This window comes from Pelophylax lessonae (genome assembly GCF_965119305.1).
Source record: "Pelophylax lessonae genome assembly, chromosome: 1".
Classification (NCBI taxonomy): domain Eukaryota; kingdom Metazoa; phylum Chordata; class Amphibia; order Anura; family Ranidae; genus Pelophylax; species Pelophylax lessonae.
Window position 1 is genome coordinate 389,726,270 of NC_138768.1, and position 21,096 is coordinate 389,747,365.

Consider the following 21,096-nt stretch of genomic DNA (forward strand, 5'->3'; position numbering starts at 1 on the left):
ATTTCAGCAAATTTTGGATGGTAACTTGATGCCATCTGTGAAAAAGCTGAAGTTAAAGAGAGGATGGCTTCTACAAATGGATAATGATCCTAAACACACCTCGAAATCCCCGGGGGATAAACTGAAGGTTTTTCCATGGCCTTCATAATCTCCTGACCTCAACATAATTGAAAATCTATGGATAAACGTTAAAAGAGCAGTGTGTGACAGACAGCCCAGAAATTTCAAAGAACTGGAATACCTTTGTAAGGAAGAATGGGCAAAGATACCTCAAACAAGAATTGAAAGACTCTTGGCTGGCTACAAAAAGCGTTTACAAGCTGTGATACTTGCCAAAGGGGGCAGTACAAGATATTAACTCTGCAGGGTGCCCAAACTTTTGCAGACGCCATTTTTTTGTTTTCTGTTATTTTGAAAGTGTAACTGATGGAAATAAAATCTAAGTTTTGTTGACATATTATAAGAATGTCTAATCTGTAATTTGATGGCTTTTGGAGATTTTTCCATCTTTCCTTGGCTTCTTTATGCACATTAATACAAATTTTTACCTGGGGTGCCCAAACTTTTGATCCCACTGTGTGTGTATATATATATATATATATATATATATATATATATATACATATACATATACATATACACACACACACACATACATATATACACACAAAAATGAGTACACCCTCACATTTTTTGTAAATATTTTATTACAGTATATCTTTTCATGTGACAACACTGAAGAAATTACACTTTGCTACAATGTAAATTAGTGAGTGTACAGCTTATATAAGAGAGTGTAAATTTGCTGTCCCCTCAAAATAACTCAACACACAGCAATTAATGTCTAAACCGCTGGCTACAAAAGTGAGAACAGCCATTTTCCCTCCCCGGTGACCAGTATGAGAGAGTGAGAGTGATAACACCAAGTTTACCACACCTGCTCCCCATTCACACCTGAGACCTTGTAATGGGCCATACACACTATAAGATTTCCTGAAGAATTGTTTTCCTTAGATTTACCAAAACCATATAATATGAGGTCAAACCTAAACACTTTCAATTTGTATGCAATCTGGCAGGCCCTTACACTGCATAGAAAAGGTAAATCTGAAGGAAAAAGTCTTCAGAAAATCTTATAGTGTGTATGGCCCTTTACACTGACGGGTCACATGACACCGGGCAGGGAAAATGGCTAATTGGGGCCAATAGACTTTTTTACTTAGGGGTGTACTCACTTTTGTTGCCAGTAGTTTAGACATGAATGGCTGTGTGTTGAGTTATTTTGAGGAGACAGCAAATTTACACTGGTATACAAGCTGTACACTCACTACTTTACATTGTAGCAAAGTGTCATTTCTTCAGTGTTGTCACATGAAAAGATATAATAAAATATTTACAAAAATGTGAGGGGTGTACTCACTTTTGTTAGATACTGTGTCACACACACACACATACATATATACCGTATATAAAATTGTCCTGAAGACAAAAGGGTTCCAGCCTGACAGCAGCCAGTGTCTGATTCATGATAGCTAAGTAATTAGTGTCATTCCTTCTGTGTTTGCCAACATTCTTATCACTGGAATACTAGATAAACATTCCCTTAACAATCTACAACCTTTTGTTTACTGAGCAAACAAAAAAGTCCTCTGTGTAATTAAAATCACCCTGAAACATAATTATGTATCAACTGCTGCTTTCAAAAATGTAAAGTACGCTACTTAGTTTGTACAATACTAGTTTAGTAACTACGTACACTGGCCTTCAAGCATAGATAAAAAATATGGATCTATTATAGTGCAATATTTGTTTGGCAATGACATGTACTGGCCTTTAAGCACGACAAAAAAATATTTGAATACAATAACATTAAAGCACTTGTAATAAAGAAAATATAAACTTTTTTTTTTTTTTTACAAGAGTACTCTCAGCAATGCTAGCAATAAGTGGATGGTGTAGGCAGTGGTCCTCAACCCTGGTCCTCAGGGCCCACTAACAGGCCAGGTTTGCAAGATAACTGAAATCCATCCCAGGTGATATAATTTGCTGCTCAGTGATTGCAGTACTCTAGTCTGCATCTCCCCAAGGTAATACCTAAAATCTGGCCTGTTAGTGGGCCCTGAGGACCGGAGTTGAGGACCACTGGTGTAGGGCAATGGTTATCAGTCTGAGGTTGGTGTACTCTCATAAGAAATACATTAAATACCATAGAATTCATAAAACTAAAATAACAGTAAACATATGTAAAACACAGTGGGGTGGATTTATTAAAACTGGAGAGTGTAAAATCTGGTGCAGCTGTGTATAGATCAGCTTCCAGTTTTTTTGTCAAAGCTTAAAGCGATTATAAAGTCTCGTTTTTTCCCTATAAAAATAACAAACACACTATACTTACCACCTCTGTGCAGTGGTTTTGCACAGAGCAGCCTGGATCCACCTCTTCTCGGGTCCCTGGCTGGAGTTCCTAGTCCCTCCCTCCTGTTGAGTGCCCCCACAGCAAGCAGCTTGCTATGGGGGAACCTGAGGCGAGTCACAGCTCCCTGTGTCCATTCAGACACAGAGCCCCACTCCCTCTCTCTCCTGATTGGCTAGCTGACTTTTGATTGTCTCATCCAATCAGAAGGGAGAATCTGGGATGGCTGAGACACAGGTGGACATCGCTGAACAGAGAGGGACCTCAGGTAAGCGTTAGGGGGACCGAGGGCAGCTGCTGCACACAGAAGGTTTTTTTTCTCTTAATGCATTAAGAGAAAAAACCTTCTGACTTTACAACTCCTATAATTGAATAAGCTAAAGTTAGAAGCTGATTGGCTACCTGGCTACCATGCACAGCTGGTAAATCAACATGAACGAATTGCAAAGCATTTAGTCTGGGTTCACACTTACGCAATGCCAGACATCACATATGATTCGCAACGTATTACTGTGCACATCACATGTAATGTCTGTCCGATGCAAATTCAGCAATACAGTCTGTATGGCTGAAATTGCATCGCATTTGCGCGAAAATGGTGCAGGACCCTTTTTTGGTCCGCACTGAATCGGAAATTCAGACCTATGTGATCCGATTCCACAGTTCGCACTGCTTTCTGCAAACCGATTTGGGGGTGTCATTAACTTTACATTGACACCCACAGTGGTTCGCAGATGTCAGTGGGAACTGCCTGCGTGTCAGATGGGAAGCGGGGACCTGCACAGGAATCCTGCTGGTTCCCTCATTGTACCAATGTGAACCGAGACTAAAGTGGAAAAAAGCCTAAAGCTGGGTATACATTAGCAGAATTTCTAACAAAAAATTAGTATGAAATATCTCTGTACATTTAAATGTCTTTCGAAAGTAGATCAAGATTTCGTTTTCATTGGACATTCACTTTTTGTAATAAATGGACTTTACCAAATGAAAGCCACATACACTGTTAGAAATTTGTTTGTGCGAGAAAAAAAAGATTTCCTTCCTGCTCCTTCGAATATTCTCATCACTGCAGTCAAAAAAGAACATTGATTTGACCCCGCTAATGATAGGGAAAAACGAAGAATGTTCTTACAATTAAAAAAAAGGGATTTTTGGTTTACCGTAAAATTTTGCTACGCCGATGGGCAGTCCCAGAGGTTATACTCTCCCTCTGTTATAGGTACTCAGTTTTGTTACAAGCAGTGTCAGAAGAATTACAACTCCACAGAGGGGTGGGTGCTGTGTCCGCCAATGAACATCAGAGAAATGGATTTTACGGTAAGTCAAAAATTCCATTTTCTCTTTCGCTCATTGACGGAAACAGCTCCTGGTCTTCATAACCATTGGGATGTCCCAAAGCACTGTTAAACATGAGCGGTGGGAACAGCAAAAAAAAAAAAATAAATTCAAGGCTAAAAACAGTAGCCAACCAGGCAACAGGAGCACAACCAAAAACAATTGGAGCCCACCTAAAAAAAAACAATACACCCTCAAAAGAGGATCGAGTCCTCTAAACAGCAGCCTGCAAAACCTTGCGGCCAAAAGAAGCATCCGCAGATGCCAACACATCCACTTTATAGAACTTTGTGTAAGTGTGCACTGATGACCAGGTGGCCGCCTTACAAACCTGCGTCACTGATGCCTGATGACGGAAGGCCCAGAAGGCACTAAGTGCCTGAGTAGAGTGCGCCTTGACAGGGAAAGGAGGAACCTGACCCCTTATGCAACAGGCCTGAATAACCGTCTGTCTGATCCATCTGGAAATGGTCGCAGAGGAAGCTGACAACCCTTTCGGAGGCCCATCCACGAGTGCAAATAGTGAATCTGACTTCCTAAAAGACTCCGTAGCTGCCAGGTACACCCTAATTGCCTGGACCACATCCAAGGCATGCAAGGCAATTTCCTTCAGTTGTTTCGGCCTGGGACACAGGGAAGGCAACACAATGTCTTCATTCAAATAAAAATCAGAGACAACCTTTAGAAGGAACGACGGGCAGAGGCGAAGAACCACCTTAACTCTGTGAAACACTAAGTAAGGTGAACGACAGAATAATGCCGCCAGTTCTGACACCATATACACAGAAGAGATAGCCACCAAAAAAGCCACCTTCTGAGACACAGTAAGCAAGGGAATCTCCCAAAAGACTCTCAAAGGGAGGCTTCTGGAGGACCGAAAGCAACAAATAGAGGTCCCAAGGTGGCAACAGAGACCGCTTTGGAGGAACGAAATGTCAGACACCCTAAAAAAAAAAAAAAAAAAAAAAAAAAAAAAAAAAAAGGTACAAACCAGGGAGTGTGTGGCCAAGGGTCCTTAAAAGAAGACCGCCAAAGCCGACACCTGGCCCTTAATGGTACTCAAGGCCAGTTTCTGAACAACCCCCCATTGAAGGCAGGACAAGATTCCATGCCACCGAGAAGGAGCGAGGATGAACCTCAAGAGACTCACACTACGCAATGTACGTCTTGCACGTACAATGATAGATCTTCCTAGAAGTAGATTTCCTAGCTTTTAACAGCCTTGGAATCACCGACTGAGATAAACCTCTATCCATCAGCACCTTGCGTTCAACAGCCATGCCAACAAAGTCAGAGACTGTAGGCAGGATGGAAGATTGGTCCTTGAGACAGCAGATCCTCCCTGAGAGGAAGCTTCCAAGGAACATCGGTGATCAGCCGCACCAGATCGGCGTACCAAGCAAAGCGAAGCCAGGCCAGAGCCACTAAGATGACCAGAATTCCTTCTGCCTCGATCCTGCGTAGAAGTCTTGGCAGAAGCTTGAGAGGAGGGAAGGCGTAAATCAGACAATATTAACCCCACAGGGCCACCAGCGTGTCTGTTGCGTCTGCCAGAGGATCCCGCGATCGAGCCACAAACCTCTGCACCTTTCAGTTGAGCTGAGACGCTAACATATCTACCTCGGGGATGCCCCACCAGAGACACAACTGATGAAACACTGAGGTAATCCACCTGACAGTTTTCCACCCCGGGATTGTGTACGATGGAGAGGGCTGGAACGAACCATTCTGCCCATCTTAGAATGCCGGCTTAAAATGCCTCCAGAGCTGCCAGGACACTTCTCGTGCATTGTCTAATTGAATGCACACTGGACATCCCTGAAGATTAGCCGTTCAATGGTCCATGCAAAGTCTGATCGCTCAGAGTTCCAAGACACTGATCGGTAGTCTGGACTCTTCCAACATCCAGATCCCTGAGCAGAGAGACTGCGGAGTCTTGTTACATTTGGCCAGAATCTCCCTTTGCAGGGACCTCGTATGGAACTGTGCAAACGGAACCGCCTCGAAGGTAGACACCATCAGGCCCAGCACCCACATGCAAGTCCGGAGGGATGACCATCTGCTAGACAGCAGGAGACGAATTGCAGCCTGCAATTTCTGGAGTTTCTCCAGAGGAAAGAGCACTCTGGCTAAGGCCGAGTCCAAAGTCAGACCCAGATAGTCCAGCTTTGTGGACAGAACCAGAGCAGACTTCTGAAAATTCGAAATCCAGCCGAACTTCTGAGTTCGTATGGTGTTTTCCACCAGAGCAGTAGGGGACTCCGCTTGCAGAAGGAGGTCGTCCAAGTAGTCCAGTACCACGATCCCCCATTGGAGTAAAAATGCTAGCACCGGGGTTTACACGTTTGTGAAGACCCAAGGAGCAGTGGCGAGACCAAAGGGTAACCACCACAAACTGATAATGCTCTTCTCCCACAGCAAAGCGGAGGAAGCGCTGGTGACTGGCACATATTGGAATGTGAAGATAAGCATCCTTGATGTGGATAAAGACAAGAAAATCCCCCTGATACAGGGATACCACCTGCATCAGGGGGATGAACGAGCCTTGTCCGCAGGTGTGAAGAAGCCCGCTCTCGGCTTGCCGGACCAGGTTCGATTGGATGCACCAGAGGAGGCCCTGAAAGGCTCCGAGCCCTTGTCAGTTGACCCTGAGGGATGAAAAAAACTTCTTATAAGCCGAGAAGGAGAGCCCACATCTACGACGAGGTTCCTTGCCCTTAGTAGCCTGAAGAAGAAAAGCATACACGGTAGCCCCAAACAGGCAATCCCCTTGAAAGGGGAGATCAGTCAAGGCCTTTTTAGAAGTCTGGTCCACAGACCAGCATTTGAGCCAAGACACACTGAAGGACCACTGCCAAAACAGAGAGCTGAGCCACTAGGGGAGCCGCACCCAAAGAGGCATCACAGATAAACTGCAGCACCTGGACCAGCTGGTCCGCCAGCTCAGCAAAGGCAGGGGGAGCTGTTCTCCCTCCAGGTCACGGCATAAAAGATTAGCCCTCTCGGTCAGTGCCGAACCAGCCAAAGTGTACATATTGTGGACCACAGCCTCTGCCTTTCTGTCAGCAGGATCCTTAAAGGCTTGGGACTCTTCAACTGGAATAATGGTTGCCTTGTTCAATCTGGGTCCACCACTGGTGGAACAGTCCACTTCTTAATAAGGGACTCCACATAGGGTTAATGCCTAGTAAATCGCTTAGGAACCCCAAGGGGATGCTTTGGTTGTCCCCACTCTTTAGCGACAATTTTGTCAAAATAGGCGGGAAAAAGGAAACACCTTTGCCACTCTGGGTGGCTTGTGAATCGTCCTCAATATCTGAGAATTCCGGGCATGTGGTCTCAGACCCAGCAGGGTGAACTATGTCCAGGTTCATCAGATTCAGGATCTGATGAGACAAATGAGGGAGGGGAAGGCGGGGGGCACTTTTTGCTCAGCCTCAGAGAAGGGGGTCAGATGGGGAGATGTGCTCCAAAGACTCCATGAGTCACCAGGGGGACTCAACAAAAAGTGTAAAACACTGCAAGGGACAACCCCCACCGAGCTGGCAGCACCACCCGGTCGCCAGGCACAAAGCACCAAGCGACCCTCAGAGAGGGAGAGAACCCCAGACTCACCACCCAGCAGAACCAGGCAGCTGCAGTCACCAGGATACTCTGCACTCCACGAGCAGCGATCAGAAAGTGTAAAGATCCAGGAGTCAGCACAAGGGGATGAGGAAAGGTTCTCACCGAAAAAATCGCCGCCCACAGGGCTCCACTGTCATGGCCACCATTATTTTCAATGGCAAACCACTGCAAAATGGAACAAGGTTCTGACTAGCAGAACAATAACTGAGTACCTATAACAGAGAGGGTATACCCCCTTGGACTTCCCATAGCCAGATTATTTTTCTGTCTAGTGTCTTACTCCTGTAGGGGGCGGTATAACCCAATGGGTATGAAGATCAGGAGCTGTGTCCGTCAATTAACGAAAGAGAGATGGTGCATGTATACAGAGCTTTAGTTTAACTATTCATAAAAATGTCCAGGCCAATCATCTGTGGCTAGGCCAGGGGGCATGTATTTTGTAGTTGCAGAGCACAGATGATTGGCCTGTACAACGTCCTATTCTGAACATACCTGAACTCATCACTATCCCAAAGATGGACTATACCTTTAACAACTGGGTGCAAACAAGCAAGCAATGACAGAATGGTAAATAACGCAAACGTCAAGCTGTAGCTGTCATTTCTTGCTTGATTCCAGTTGTTAAAGGTATAGTCAACCTTGGGGATAGTGATGAGCTCAGGTATGTTTGGACTAGGAAGCTGTACAGGCCAATCATCTGTGGCCAGAGTATTCCTTGCTCTGCAACTACAAAATACACGCCCCCTGGCCCAGCCACAGATGATTGGCCTGTACAGCTTCCTAGTCCGAACATACCTCAGCTCATCACCATCCCCAAGGTTGACTATACCTTTAACAACTGGGTGCAATCAACAAGCAATGACAGAGAGAATGGTATGTACTGCATACATCAAGATGTAGCTGTCATTGCTTGCTTGATCGCACCCAGTTGTTAAAGATATTGTTCACCTTTGGGATAGTGATGAGTTCAGGTAGGTTTGGATTAGGAGGCTGTACAGGCCAATCAGCTGCGGCTTGGCCCAGGGGGCATGTATTTGTGTAGTTGCAGGGCGGGGAATAGATGATTGGTCTGTACAGCTTCCAAGTCTGAACATACCTGAATGCATCACTATCCCAAAGGTGGACTATACCTTTAACAACTGAGTGCAATCAAGCAAGAGATGACAGCTACAGCTTGACGTTTGCATTATTTACCATTCTGTCATTGCTTGCTTGTTTGCACCCAGTTGTTAAAGGTATAGTCCACCTTTGGGATAGTGATGAGTTCAGATATGTTCAGACTAGGACGTTGTACAGGCCAATCACCTGTGGCTGGGCCAGGGGGCGAGTATTTGTGTACCTGTAGGGCGGAGAGTACACCCAGTCAGAGCTTTCTAGTCCGAACATACCTGAGCTCATCACTATCCCAAAGATGGGCTATACCTTTAACAACTGGGTGCGATCAAGCAAGAAATGACAGAGAGAGAATGGTATGTACCGCATACGTCAAGATGTAGTGGTCATTGCTTGCTTGATCGCACCCAGTTGTTAAAGATATTGTTCACCTTTGGGATAGTGATGAGCTCAGGTAGGTTTGGATTAGGAGGTTGTACATGCCAATCAGTTGTGGCTTGGCCCAGGGGGCGTTTATTTGTGTAGTTGCAGGGCGGGGAATAGAGGATTGGCCTTAACAGCTTCCAAGTCTGAACATACCTGAATGCATCACTATCCCAAAAGGTGGACTATACCTTTAACAACTGAGTGCAATCAAGCAAGAAATGACAGCTACAGCTTGACGTTTGCATTATTTACCATTCTGTCATTGCTTGCTTGTTTGCACCCAGTTGTTAAAAGGTATAGTCCATCTTTGGGATAGTGATGAGTTCAGGTAGGTTTGGATTAGGAGGCTGTACAGGCCAATCAGCTGTGGCTTGGCCCAGGGGGCATGTATTTGTGTAGTTGCAGGGTGGGGAATAGATGATTGGTCTGTACAGCTTCCAAGTCTGAATATACCTGAATGCATCACTATCCCAAAGGTGGACTATACCTTTAACAACTGGGTGCAATCAAGCAAGAAATGACAGCTACAGCTTGACGTTTGTGTTATTTACCATTCTGTCATTGCTTGCTTGTTTGCACCCAGTTGTTAAAGGTATAGTCCACCTTTGGGATAGTGATGAGTTCAGATATGTTCAGACTAGGACGTTGTACAGGCCAATCACCTGTGGCTGGGCCAGGGGGCATGCATTTGTGTACCTGTAGGGCGGAGAGTACACCCAGTCAGAGCTTTCTAGTCCGAACATACCTGAGCTCATCACTATCCCAAAGATGGGCTATACCTTTAACAACTGGGTGCGATCAAGCAAGAAATGACAGAGAGAGAATGGTATGTACCGCATACGTCAAGATGTAGTGGTCATTGCTTGCTTGATCGCACCCAGTTGTTAAAGATATTGTTCACCTTTGGGATAGTGATGAGCTCAGGTAGGTTTGGATTAGGAGGCTGTACAGGTCAATCAGCTGCGGCTTGGCCCAGGGGGCATGTATTTGTGTAGTTGCAGGGCGGGGAATAGATGATTGGCCTGTACAGCTTCCAAGTCTGAACATACCTGAATGCATCACTATCCCAAAGGTGGACTATACCTTTAACAACTGGGTGCAATCAAGCAAGAAATGACAGAGAGAATGGTATGTACCGCCTACGTCAAGATGTAGCGGTCATTGCTTGCTTGATCGCACCCAGTTGTTAAAGGTATAGTCCACCTTTGGGATAGTGATGAGCTCAGGTATGTGCAGGCTAAGACGTTGAACGGGTCAGTCATCTGTGGCTAGGCCAAGGGGCGCATATTTGTGTAGCTGAAGGGCAGGGAATACTCCGACCACAGCTGATTGGCCTGTACAACTTCTAGTCGGAACATACCTGAGCTCATCCCAAAGATGGACTATACCTTTAACAACAGTGTGCAATCAATGACAGCTACATGTTGACATTTGCGGTATTATCCATTCTTTCTAATTCAATTAAAAAAGGCAAATCAAAGATGGGAAGAAAAAAAAAACCACAAATATTTCTCATGAAAAACAAGCCTATGGCAAAAAAAATAAAAAAGAATCAGCTGACTAGAGCTCCTGCATGCTAAGCTTGTGAATAAATGCAATGTAATAAAAATGAGAGGGTGTCTGTCCTGTATGAAGACTTGTTCTGTTCCTCACACACTGATGTAGAACAATGTAGTAAGTATAGAAAGGACAGAGAAGAGACATTCCATCCACTCTCCCTTCCTTCCATCAGTGCTGACCCCCCTATGGCTATATAAGTCAGCACTAGCGGCCATCATCACCTGTTGCTCGGCTCTGCGGTTATTGGTGACCTCCCCTCCGCGGCTGCTGCTTCCTCCTGCCTCTCGTCACTGGGAACATCGGTACAGATTGGGGTCAGGGAAGCCGAACGTGGTCCGGAGGCCGCTGGCGGTCCACGTTCCGTGACGTCAATCCGCTGGAAGCGCTGCACGTCATGGGCAGTAGGGGCCGGCCAGTGTGTGGAGAGGAGACAGGGGATGAGAGAAGGAACAATGGATGGAGTGCAGGGAGGAGGAGGAGGGAGGATGAGGAGAAGACAGGCGCTGCTGCTGTGTGATTACATAGCGGCTCTGTGTGAATATACTGTATAGCGGTTCTGTGTGCGGACACATTATACTGGCACACCTCACATGTATAACAAGGCTATGCTGGCTGGCCACTTTATTAGGTACACCCTACTAGCACTAGGTTGGGCCTCCCTGTTTTAGGCCCCATTCACACCTCAGCATTTTGTAGCTCCAAAACACGGAGGAGCAAAAACCAATTATTCTCTATGGAGAAGCTTCACATCTCCACTCCAGGTCGCCTGAAGCCAAACGCCTGAGTTCACACACACGCTGCGGTGCTGCTCACAGCAGGGGTCCGTGCGTCCCTGTTCACTGCTTCAGGCTCGAGTCGGGTCCGAATTTTTGCCTGAATTCGGACCTGAAACTGAGCCAAAGACACACAGGACCCCTTCTGCAAACCGGACCGCGTCCACCACGGAGATGTGTGAACCGGCTTCATTGAGAGCCAGTCACCCTCTCCTGTCATGTGAGTTGGATGCAGGGAAACCAGCTTCCAATTCGCATTAGTGTGAACCCAGCCTAATGCCTCGTACACACGCAACGATTATCGGCCGACCGATCATCCGACTTTTGTCCAGAGTGATGTTTTGTTGGTTGGAATGTGCCTAGACTGCACACAAATTTTCTCGCCCAACAAAATTCTACTTCAGAAGTGATGTCATGTGTTGGTTTGCTTTCTTTGTGTTCTTTCTTCACTGAGCATGCCCAGACTTAAGCCCCGTACACACGTACCGATGGTCGGCTTACAAATGTTCCTCTTTTCTCCCCGGGATGTCGGTGTCTGCTGAAAAGTGCAAAGACAGCACAAGGACAGCACAAGAATTTTGTCCGCCGACTGCAGAAGTGATGTCATGTAATGGTTAACTTTCCCTGTGTTTTCTATTTTCTGAGCATGCCCAGTCTTGCAAATCTGCGGTCTGTCGGCCGAATTGTGTACTGACAGGCGAACAATCGTCCGTTCTGGTGTCGGCATACAAATATTTTCATGTTTGCACGAAAGACTTTTGTCCGCGGATTGTGCGCAGACATCTGTCGGAGGCACCATACTAACACGCGTACAATCGGCAGATCCTTCGTCCACCGACGTTTGTATGCCGACGATCGGTACGTGTGTACGGGCCTTTACTCATAAGATTTTTCCCTGTCGAAATCTGTACTGACTGCACGAAAATCGGCCGTGTTTTGACGGCGGACAAAAATTTTATAGCCTGCACACCAGATTTTTTTCGACCGAAAAGTCGGAGTTGGTTGTCGGAAGCATCATACTAACAAGCCGACAATCGTCAGATCGGTCGTCGGACAAACATTCCCTGCCGATTTTCGACACGTGTGTACGAGGCTTTAGGCAGGCCATAGACGATTCGAATTACGTACGATTTATCGTTCGATAAACGAAAGCGGCACTCGTGCACATCATCGAGTGTACCATCAATGTGAGCCGAAAATCGTACGACAAAACACTATTTTTTGTGCCTTTTAACCACATCTCTACCGGACACACTCCCTACTGTTCTGTGTTTTGTTAGGCGAAATCATACAACTCCCCCACTAATGATACGAAATTCGGCCGATTTTCGCAAAAAAACCCAACATGTTGGATATGTGAATTTTTGCTGTCGTACGAAAATCGAACGTTTTACATACCACACTAACGATACGAAAAACGTTCGATAACACTGCCATTTACGATTTTCGAACGAAATTCGAATCGTCTATGGCCTGCCTAAGGCTCTGTTCACACCTGAGCGTTTTTCAGCTTGTAAAATGCTTGTCTCTTAAAGCTGGACACATACTATACAACTCTCTTTCCTTTAGATTTACCAAAACCATATACAGGCGGTCCCCAGGTTACAAACAAGATAGGGACTGTAGGTTTATTTTTAAGTCGAATTTGTTTGTAAGTTGGAACAGGTACATTTTTTAAGTGTAGCCCCAGCCAAGAGAATCATTTTTAGCAAAAAACATGGGGAATATACCCAAGACCAACCTCCCAGTATGGTCAATAGGGGGGGGGGGGGGGAGGAAAAATAAGATGTTTGGGACTTTCTCGGTACGGTATTGATCAGGTAGTCAAAAATGTAAAATACAGCAATTTTATTACATATACAGAATCATTTTTAAGTTTTTTTGGATAGCACCATTTGTTTTGCTGTCTGTACCCCTGTTCAGAAGATTACCCCTCACTCTCTGTCCCTGTGACAACTGGATTTTGAAAATGTTGGGCTGTTGTGGAAACAAGGATTGGTGATAAAGCTTCAGTGGAGACACCTTTTTTCCCATGATAACTGTTATAGGAGTGAATTTCCCTTCCTAGGGGGGATTTCCTCTCACTTCCTGTTCTCTCCCTCCGTATGTAAGTAGGAGTCATTTGTAAGTCGAATGTTTGTAACCCGGGGACCGCCTGTAATATGAGGTCAAACCTAAACGCTTTCAATTTGTTTGGAATCGGAGATGCCCTTGCACTACACAGTTGAAGGTAAATCTAAAGGTAATTGAACAACAAAGGTTGTATAGTGTGTATTCAGTCGCTGAAGTCTCAAAACGCCCAACAAGCAAAATCCCATCCATTTCAATGGCCCCTGTTCATATACGAGTGTTTTGTCGCCTGAAGCTCAAAAAAGTACACAAGCTTCTTCTTTGGCAGATTACAGGCGTTTTTGTTAAATGTCAATGCCTGTCTCCAAACACCTGCAAAAAATGCCTGAAAAGGTGTGAATGGAGGCCAAAGCTCCAAAAAGTACTGCGTTTTTTTTTTTGTAGCTCGATTCAGGCAGATGTGTGCGTTTTTTATCGCGTTTTTATTCTCATTGAAGTTAACGGAAATGCGCCATTCACGCAGTTTTGTGCGCTTTTGCATGATTTTCTGCTCAAAGGAAAAGATGTAAAAAATAAAATAGTAATAATATATGAATAAATAAATGCACAAATAACTAAAAATCATCATTAAATAAAGTAATACATAATAATACATAAATAATAACTCCTAAACTTAAAAAATATGAAAAAAATAATAATTATTATTATTAATAATGACACCCAAACCCGAAAAAAAAACATTATAATAAGTTATTTATTTTGTGTTAGGGTGTTTAATTGTTTATTATTATTTTACTTTTTTTTTAGGGTAAGCGCCGGTTCACACTGCAGCGACGCTACTTCGGAGCGGCCGACATGGACTTCATAACATTGAAGTCTATGGCGGTCGCCTCCGGGTCGCCCCAAAGAAGCTCCGGACCCTTTTTCTAGGTCGGAGCGACTTGTGTCGCTCCTATTAGAACGGGTCCGCAGCTTCCCTATGGGAGGCGACCTGTGAGGCGACCAGGTCGCCTCACAGGTCGCCCTAGTGTGAACCGGCACTAATTCATTTATTATTACTTAGTATTCATTTATTGAATTTTACTTTTTATGATTTTTATTTATTTGTGTATTTATTTTACATTTCTTTATTCATTCATCATTATTATTAGTAGTAGTATTAATACCCTAACTAAATAAATAATCCTAACCCTAGTTCTAACTCCTAATCCTAACCTTAACACCTTACCCCAATGAAAACAAATAATAATAACTTATTAATAATAATAATAAAAAGAAATAAAAGCTAATGGAAAGCTGAAATACCTAGCAACAAATGATGCAACAGATAATAGTCTTCTCTATTGGTTTATTAAAAAAACGCTGAAGCTAAAAACGCTGTATAAAAAACATGCAAGTCGCACATAAAAACATGCCAAAACGTGCATAAAAACGTGCAAAAAAAAAAACACTCTCAAAGACGCTACGCTCAGGTGTGAATGCAATCATTTCCACGTTTGTATAGAAACGCAGGAAGGCGCAGATGTCCAGATTGCTGCAATTGAAAAGCTAACGTATTTCAGGTGACAAGTCCCCTTCCTCCAGGGCTGACAGGAGCAGATGCACATATCTGAATGCAGACACGTGTGTCTGCGTTTGGATCCGTGGGTCCGCTCCTGTTCATAATGGGTCAATGCAGCTGCTGCATCTGTTTCCACTTCTATTAGCTGCCTGTATGCTTCGCCAAGGTAGATGCAGGCATAGCAAAAAGCAGCTCAGTAAAGAGGGTGGGGCTCAGTACCTGGCTAAATAAGCCCTTAAAGCGGTAGTATACCGCTTTTTTCCACTTTTACCTATAGGTAATCCTATAATGAGGCTTACCTGTAGGTACAATTAATATCTCCTAAACCGACACGGTTTAGAAGATATTTACACTGCATGCAGCCACTCACGCGCTCTGAAGGTCTGGCGGACCTTCAGCTTTCCTTGCCGGAAAATGACTCCCGTGCGCGAACCCGGAAGAGACGCCGAGGGACCACAGCGGTGTCCGGGGGTCCGTGTCGGGGCTTTGTTCTAAGGTAAGTAATTCATAATGAGCTAGTATGCGATGCAACAAACTACGTAAATTTTGCTATTCATAGGCAGGGTCGGCCTTTGGGGTGTGCGAGCTGTGCGGCCGCACAGGACACCATGGGCAACAGGGGCACCGTGCGACCATCACAGCTCGCAGCAGTTAGTTACTCACAGCCAGGGCGAATCACAGGAGGACTGTCTGAAGATGGGGCTGGCTGAAGATCAACGCACCTGAAAAAAAAATGGCCACGGATGGCCCGACAGGTACACTGCGCATGCGCTGCTGCCACTCAGTAAAGCCCGTACACGCTTGAGTATTCTTGGGCAGACGGCGCATGCGCGGTGACATGTTGGCACCAGGTGGCGCCATTTTTAAATGCAAGGCGCCTCACCAAAAGGTAAGTTAGACCCCTCCGCAGCCCCTGCATCTCCTCAGGAGATGCAGTGCTGCGGGCATGGTACAGGAGATTCCCCAGGAGAATCTCCTGTACCATGCCTGCAGCACTGCCTCTCCTGCACCATGCCCCCAGCCCCTGCGTCTCCTGCACCATGCCCCCAGCCCCTGCGTCTCCTGCACCATGCCCCCAGCCCCTGCGTCTCCGGCACCATGCCCCCAGCTCCTGCACCATGCCCGCAGCCCCTGCATCATGCCCGCAGCCTCTGCATCTTCTGCATTATACCCACAGCCCCTGCATCCTGCCGGCAGTCTCTGCATCTTCGGCATTATGCCCGCAGCCCCTGCATCTCCTTTACCATGCCCGCAGCCCCTGCATCTCCTGTACCATGCCCGCAGCCTCTGCATCTTCTGTACTATGCCTGCAGCACTGCCTCTTCTGTACCATGCCTGCAGCCCCTGCATTTACCATACCCACAGCCCTGCATCATGCCTGCATTTCCTACACCATGCCTGCGGCCCCTGCATCTCCTGCACCATGCCTGCAGCCCCTGAATTTCCTGCACCATGCCCATGGCCCCTGCATCTCCTGTACCATGTCCACAGCCCCTGCATCTCCTGCACCATGCCTGCATCTCCTGCACCATGCCCGCAGCCCCATGCATCTCCTGCACCATGCCCACAGCCCCGTGCATCTCCTGTACCATGCCTGCTGCCCCTGCATCTCTCTCTTATTTGTTACATAAAGAGGAAAAAAATATTTGTATGTTTAGGTGACCAGGGGGCGCCACAAGATTAGCTCGCACAGGGCGCCTGAACACCTAAGGCCGGCCCTGTCCATAAGTGACAAAAAAGCTTTTACAGGTTACCACTTTAGATTTACACAGGTCTGGTGCTAGAAATACTGCTCATGATCTTCACGGTGATGCTTCACATGTGTGGGAATTGCACAAGTTTTCCATCAACATCATGGAGCTCAGAGCAGCCAGGTTGACCCTCCAGCACTGAATCCCCCCTTCTGAAGAGTGACCTAATCAGATAAGGCCTCAGCAGTGGTCTACATTATCAATACAAAGGGGGTCTGCTCTGAAGCAACCAAACCTGATCATCTCATGGACAGAAATATACTATCCTGCGATCTCTGTGGTCCACATCCAAGGAGTAGATAACTGGATTATCTCAGCCACCATAATCCTGGATCAAAGGGAATGGTCCCTTCATTCAGATGTCTTCAATCTAATATGCCAAAAATGAATGGTTCCAGATGAAGACATCCTAATCTCCAGACTTAACAAACTTCCTCTGTTTGTTGCCAGAACCAGGGATCCTTTGGGTCTCAACAAACAGACAAAAACATTCCCGTCACACTTACCAGCCAGCCTGCAAAACAACCAAATTAGCCCTGTCTAGCAGTTTACCCTAAGGCTACATTCACACCTGAGCGTAGCGTTTTTCGCGCGTTTTTTACCGCGATTTTTGCGGCGTTTTTTACCGCGATTTTACCGCGATTTTTACCGCGATTTTTGTGCAGGCGTTTTTAGATTGAATAGAGATCAATGGAAAACGCCTGTAATCTGCCCAAAAAGAAGCTCATGTACTTTTTTGAGCGTTGGGCGTTTTGTATACAGCGTCAAAACGCTCAGATGTGAACAGGGGCCATTGAAATGAATAGGATTTGTCTTGTTGGGCGTTTTGAGAGCTGATCCTAGAGCAGAAAAACGCCCCAAAAACGCCTAGATGTGAACGGAGCCTAAAAACAGAGGGTTTTGTTTGCACACATTTTGCAAATACAGTTGTACTCACAAGTTTACATACCCTGGCAGAATGTATGATTTCTTGGCCATTTTTCCAAGAATATGAATAACACAAAACTTTTCTTTCACTCATAGTTGGTGTTTGGCTGAAGCCATTTATAATCAACCATCTGTGATTATTCTTTTTAAATCATAATGACAACAGAAACTACCAAAATGACAGTGATCAAAAGTTTACATACCCCAGTTCTTAATACCGTGTATTGCCCCCTTTAACATCAATGAGAGCTTGAAGTCTTTTGTGGTATTTGTGGATGAGGCTCTTTATCTTCTCCGATGGTAAAGCTGCCCATTCTTCCTGGCAAAAAGCCTCCAGTTCCTGTAAATTCTTGGGCTGTCTTGCATGAACTGCACGTTTGAGATCTCCTCAGAGTGGCTCAATGATATTGAGGTCAGGAGACTGAGATGGCCACTCCAGAACCTTCACTTTATTCTGCTGTAGCCAATGACAGGTCGAATTGGCCTTGTGTTTAGGATCATTGTCATGTTGGAATGTCCAAGTATGTCCCATGCGCAGCTTCCGGGCTGATGAATGCAAATTTTCTTTTCCTCCAGTATTTTTTGATAACATACTGCATTCATCTTGCCATCAATTCTGACCAAGTTTCCTGTGCCTTTGTAGCTCACACATCCCCAAAACATCAGCGATCCACCTCCGTGTTTCAAAGTAGGAATGGTCTACCTTTCATCATAGGCCTTGTTGACTCCTCTCCAAATGTAGTGTTTATGGTTGTGGCCAAAAATCTACATTTTTGTCTCATCATTCCAAATGACTATGTGCCAGAAGGTTTGAGGCTTGTCTCTGCGCTGTTTGGCGTATTGTAAGCGGGATACTTTGTGGCATTTGCGTAGCAATGGGTTTCTTCTGGCGACTCGACCATGCAGCCCATCTTTCTTCAAGTGCCTCCTTATTGTCCATCTTGAAACAGCCGCACCGCGTTTTCAGAGAGTCCGGTATTTCACCTGAAGTTATTTGTGGGTTTTTCTTTGCATACCGAACAATTTTCCTGGCAGTTGTGGCTGAAATTTTAGTTGGTCTACCTGAACGTGATTGGTTTCAACAGAACCCCTCATTTTCCACTTCTTGATTAAAGTTTGAACACTGCTGATTGGCCCTCTTAATTCCTAGGATATCTTTTTATATACCTTACCTGTTTTATACAGTTCAACTACCTTTTCCCGCAGATCCTTTGACAATTCTTTTGCTTTCCCCATGACTCAGAATCCAGAAAACTCAATGCAGCACTGGATGAAAGATGCAAGGGTCTGTCAGGAGTCCAGAAATTAATTGACCTTTTATACACACTAATTACAAGCAAACAGATCACAGGTGAGGATGGTTACCTTTAATAGCCATTCAAACCCCTTTGTGTCACCTTTATGTGCATGTTATCAGGCCAAAATCACCAGGGCATATCAACTTTTGATCAGGGTCATTTGGGTAGTTTCTGTTGTCATTATGATTGAAAAAGAGTAAACACAGTTGATTGATAATAAATGGCTTCAGGCAAACACTACCCAAGAGTGAAAAAAAAAATGTTGTGTTATCGTTCATATTCCTGGAAAAATGGGCAAGAAATCATAAATTCTGCCAGGGTATGTAAACATATGAGCACAACTGTATATGCACAAACCACAGTACCCATGCCAAGGGCCCTCTGTATACTGTGTTCCTCACTCTAAATTTCCAGACCCTTCATAGTAGGAGCACAAATAAGAATGGATATGTATGCCTGGAGGGAGCCCACCCCTCCTTAACCACTTACCTACTGGGCACTCTCACCCCCCTTCCTGCCCAGGACAATTTTCAGCTTTCAGTGCTGTCACACTTTGAATGAAAATAGTGCGGTCATGCAACACTGTAGCCAAATTAAATATTTATAATTTTTTTGAGACAGATAGAGCTTTCTTTTTGGTGGTATTTGATCGCCCTTGGATTTTTATTTTTTTTTGCTAAACAAATGAAAAAAGATCAAAAATTTTGAAAAAAAAATTTTTTTTCCTAATTTCTGTTATAACATTTTGTAAATAAGTAATTTTTCTCCTTCACTGATGAGCGTTGATAGGCTGCACTGAAAGGCACTGATGAGGTGTCTCAGATGAGAAGGCACTGATGAGGCTACACGGATATGTGGCACTGATGGGCACTTATATAAGCTATAACTGCTAGCAATAATCACTGTGTTCTCCCTGTAGGGATTGCTCCCCAATAGCTCCAAGGAAGGGATTCCCCCATTAACACTGACTGTGTTGATGGGGGAATTGAGCGATTTTCTTTCTTGCAACCCATGGTTGCAGGAAAGAAAATCACATCATCCATGGCCTGCCTTATGCCCCATACACACGTGCAGATTATCTGCAGACTTTTGTCTGCAGACTTACCTTTTCTATGTAGTGCAAGGGCCTGCCGGATTGCATGCAAATTGAAAGTGTTTAGGTTTGACCTCATATTATATGGTTTTGGTAAGTCTGCAGACAAAAGTCTGCAGATAATCTGCACGTGTGTACGGGGCATTACACTTCAAGTATTCTTCAATTTTCCTCTCTCCCTACTTCTCATTCATTCATTCATTCATTGCGACTCATGAAACATCACAAGACAAACAATCACCATTTACAATTAGATGGTCTTTCTTCTGATTATAAACTGTAAATAAAGCAATATTCATACAGATCATCCATGCAGTTGGAAAGAAATATTGAAAAAATTTAACCACAATATTGTACTGGAAATAAAGCTGTTTATTATCATTGTATTGTTTATTTATACCTAACATTTCTTATCAGACACACTATGTATGTGAAAATATAAAAATATTGAAATACAAACTAAACATGTCTTCGTGTTTACATTTTTTAAAAGCATAAATCCTACATAACAGCAGACAACACAAGATTGTTGCTATTAAATTAATTACCTAGAACAGCTTCATCTGTTCCAATCTCTCTTTTGTTTTACTCTATTACTGGGGCCTGCCAACTGACATTACACTGTCCAATAAGATTGCTTCTGTTGGCGGCACAGCCACTGGTGTTGGGTGATGGGTAGCAAGTTGGTGGAGCTTAGCCATGAAGCAAGAGAAAGTCAGTCTCCATACCATAAGAAAAGTAATTCAGAGAAAGGCACAGAAAGTTCTGCTCTTAGTAGGAAATATGACAGCACACATTTTTTAGTGTCTGCTCTTTGGCAAAACCTTTAGATGTTAACAGATGAAATGAAACCTTTGTTAACATACTGTTCTTGCGAATTGTCACAGATTTTCCTGAACAGTCCCACTTTTTTACTCTGTTATTAAGCCCTCATTCACACCGGTGTGCAACTTGTCATGCGATTTGACAGTTCCAAATTGCGTAACACCCCATTGCCGGCAATGGAACTGTTCATATTGTCATGACTCATGTTGCAGTGATTATGAAAAGGGTTCCTGCACTACTCTTGACACTTGCATAGACTTCTGTAAATATTAAGTTGCAAGCCGCAATGAAATCGGCAGTGCAAATCGTACTGATGTGCAGCTT

At 44.6% G+C, this 21,096-nt stretch overlaps 1 protein-coding gene across 8 annotated transcripts in view; it reads right to left on the bottom strand.

Moving 5' to 3' along the window:
- Positions 1–10,909, bottom strand: part of MPDZ (multiple PDZ domain crumbs cell polarity complex component) — a 334,396-nt gene extending 323,487 nt beyond the window's left edge. For all 8 annotated transcript variants that reach the window (XM_082263865.1, XM_082263863.1, XM_082263860.1 and 5 more), the window contains exon 1: positions 10,696–10,909. The gene's annotated coding sequence lies outside the window, so the exon portion shown is untranslated. The remainder of the gene's footprint in view (positions 1–10,695) is intronic.
- Positions 10,910–21,096: the final 10,187 nt, after the last annotated feature.